A 3,349-nucleotide genomic window follows, 5' to 3' on the forward strand; every position below is an offset into this window, starting at 1 on the left:
TGGGGCCCACAGTCATACACCGCACAGGGTAGAGGACTGCAGAGCCCCAAATGCAGGAACGGGACAGTTTTCATAGGGTTTCTAACAAAGCCTGTGTATTAGACCAATCATTTTTTTAATATCAGGAGCCTGCAGGGTGCGAGCCAGTCAGTTTGTGCCACTCTACAGTTTCTAAGCCAATTAGTTTAATTTGTTCAAGCCTCTCGTGGACCAATCAGTCTCTTATGACCTTGGTGGTCAGCATTTGTGCAGGTCCTTGGGTGGGAGTAGCAGAGTGTGGTATCAGTCTCCTATGACCTTGGAGGTCAGCATTTGCGCAGGTCCTTGGGTGGGGGTAGCAGAGTGTGGTATCAGTCTCCTATGACCTTGGTGGTCTGAGGCAGGCTGCTACAGCTTGTGGTGCAGGCTACTAAGGCTTACAGTGTGGGCTATTAAGGCTTATGGTGCAGGCTATTTACAGGAACCAAATAAGTGCTTTACTTTATTACTCATTTCCCATCCTTGAGGGCTATCTCATGCCATTTTTACCTAGTTTTATATTAGGAGCGGGCTCTGATATAATGAGGAGAGGGATTCTTTACTTGCTTTCAACAGAGAGTAAAGCCTGGAGTTTGAGGTATGCAGGGGCCCGCTTAAGCTCCCTTTGGAGCGTGATAGTATTTCTGGGCTTCTGAATTCTTGGGCCTTTCAAGTTAACCAAATCTAACAAAATGTTACCATGGTACCAAAATTGAGACAGTTAGTTTACATACAATAGAGTATAATTTGGTCTTTTCTGAGCCAAAACAGCCCTTGATAAATTTTTGAAAGAAAAAACATTATTTGACAACCAATGATTTTGGCTTAAACTTTATAGCTATTGATTTTGTGTACCACAGAAATTTTTATTAACATAAAACAATTTTATGTTTTACCCATGACTTAAATTTGATAAAGTTAAAGTAAGCTATTCCAACAAATCCCAGGAAGATGAAAGTTATTATTACTGAAAGTAAATCACTTAAACCTAAGTGATTAAACCTAGTTATGACTATTCAATAAAATTAGCATAAATAAGACCGAAGCAATCTGTAAAGTCACAATGTCTTTAGGTATGAGTACTTTACCTTTGGAAATTAAACATTTCTATGTGAGCCTTTATCTTTAGAATAGTTAAAACCTTGATGAAAAGAGGAACCTAATTTATTTTACTGAGAAAGTCTTAAAGCCAGTTTTATGACACTTAAATCATAACAAATTAGCATCAGTGACCTTTTAATGAGTGAGGCCTTATCATAAGACTCAGTTTATCTATTTAACATTTTGTCTAGTGAGAGACTTTATCTAACAGATGTGACTTTAGGTGTTCATAAGAGATGAACTAAAGAGAACCACAGTTATATGTTGTATTCCTTTTTCCTTGTCAGAGACAATTGGTAATTTTTGTCTCTAGTCAGAATCTGGGGGACACATGGCTTAAACTTGTATGGGGTTTGAGATAAAAGGGGTTCCATCTGTTTTGTTTTTTTTTCAGAGTCCAGCTTTCCATGAATTTAAATAGAATATGTTGGAAAGCAAGAGCAAAATGAAATTACAGAGCAGAGAGATAAGCATCCTGACATTTCTTTCCTATTCTGAAGTTGTTTGTTTTTACATAGCAAATTTACCCATTTGCAAAACACAAGGTGATAGACTCTTGTCTATAACCTGGTTAAACCTCCAATTACATCTGTACTTATGTCTTTGTGACCCACCTAACATAGGAATCACCTGTGTCTAATGTAAGGTGAATTTAGATGAAGACTATGTCCCTATATAAAACTTTTAGAGTATCCTTAAGAGTCTGTAAACAGTTGAAGAATCCCTAACTTTAGGCATGGCATTTAGGTTTAGCCTGAAAATTCTTTCCAACATACGCACAGCTTTATCCATATATGTTAACAGTCTCTATATCACTCAAAAAGCATTTTTAATGAGCATTCTAAGTCCCAACATTGAAAAATTCTTTCCCAGTTCCTTCAATCAGTTCATCTCACCCCATCATTAATTTTTTTCTTTTTTTTTTAATTCCCCCGAGGGGGTGCACAGTTCCTGGAAGTACTGCAATACCAGGTTGATGCGTGGAGTGGATGGAGCAAGCTCCTTTCCAACTCCAAGCTCCAAAAATCCATTTAATATATTGTCCTCGGATAGAGGACTGCGGGGCTCCTTCCCGCACAGGTAGTGCCGAGGGAAGGACCAGGCCTGCTGGTGACTCCCTAGGGGTTGAGGGGATGATGAGCCACTCCACGGCCTGTGTTAGGTTGTCTCCTCTGGGGATCTTACCCGTCATTGGTCACATGGAGGGCAGAGGAGGTGGCAGTGGGTCGTCTAAGGAACTTAATTCCTGAGTTGTCAGCCCATGATCATGTATTTCAGCCTGATGAAGTTTTATTGTCTCCAGCCACTGGTGAATAAATTGTGTAATTTTGCTAATTACACAAGGCCCGGCAGTGAGGAGAAGGAGAAGAAGGAGAAGGAGAAGAAGGAGAAGAAGGAGGAGGAGAAGGAGGAGAAGGATGGGGAGGGGTTCAGGTAGAGAGAGGATGTAGGGTAAGAAGTCATGTAAGCCCGTCTGTAGCAGGTTGTCTTGGGGGTCCTGTTGCCTCCTCTCCATGTCTTCCTGGGGCCTCTTAATCTTGTCCTGGACAATTCCCGATTTACTGGCGTAAAAGTAGCATTTTTCCTGTAAAAACAAACATATGCCTCCCTTTCGGCTGTTAGTAGGTCTAGTCCTCTCCTGTTTTGTAGGATTACCTTAGCCAAGGAATCTAGCTTCCAGAAATGATATCTACATCTGGGATTAAGGTGGCTGGGGCACAAAGGCCTATCCAATTGCTGGGCAGAAAGTTACAGGCCATTTTGTCTCCGCAAACATAAGCCATTCCAGAAAGCGGGCAGCATTGAGCACTGGTTTTGTTAAAATTACAGAAGGAAGGATGAATGTATCTCACATCTATACTGGAATTATTAGGAGAAGGAAGGGCCCAAATGCCCAGAGGAAACATTGGGAAAAGCTGGACGGGGATGGGGAAGGTGGCTGAGCAGCTTTTTAAGGTTGTATGGACAACTGTACTGCAAGCAGCCAGAGAGGCCCAGATCGGAGGCAAAGCCAGCAATCCTCCACAAGGGAGGGAGTTATTTAATTTAGCAGGGTAAAGGACCATTTTAGGAACAGTCTTCAGGGGCAGGACACTCCCTAGAGAAGTGATTGTCAGTGTCCTCTTGTTCAGACAAATATTTTAGGTCCCTCGCTGGTACCCAAATGGGTCTTTTTTCATCTTGAGGGAAGACACATCCAAACCCTCTCCCTGCTGTGAGGAGCGGATCA

At 41.7% G+C, this 3,349-nt stretch overlaps 1 pseudogene; it reads right to left on the bottom strand.

Moving 5' to 3' along the window:
• Positions 1-2,054: 2,054 nt before the first annotated feature.
• LOC123456187 lies at positions 2,055-2,230 on the bottom strand (annotated as a pseudogene).
• Positions 2,231-3,349: the final 1,119 nt, after the last annotated feature.

This window comes from Jaculus jaculus, chromosome 19, assembly GCF_020740685.1.
Source record: "Jaculus jaculus isolate mJacJac1 chromosome 19, mJacJac1.mat.Y.cur, whole genome shotgun sequence".
Lineage (NCBI taxonomy): Eukaryota > Metazoa > Chordata > Mammalia > Rodentia > Dipodidae > Jaculus > Jaculus jaculus.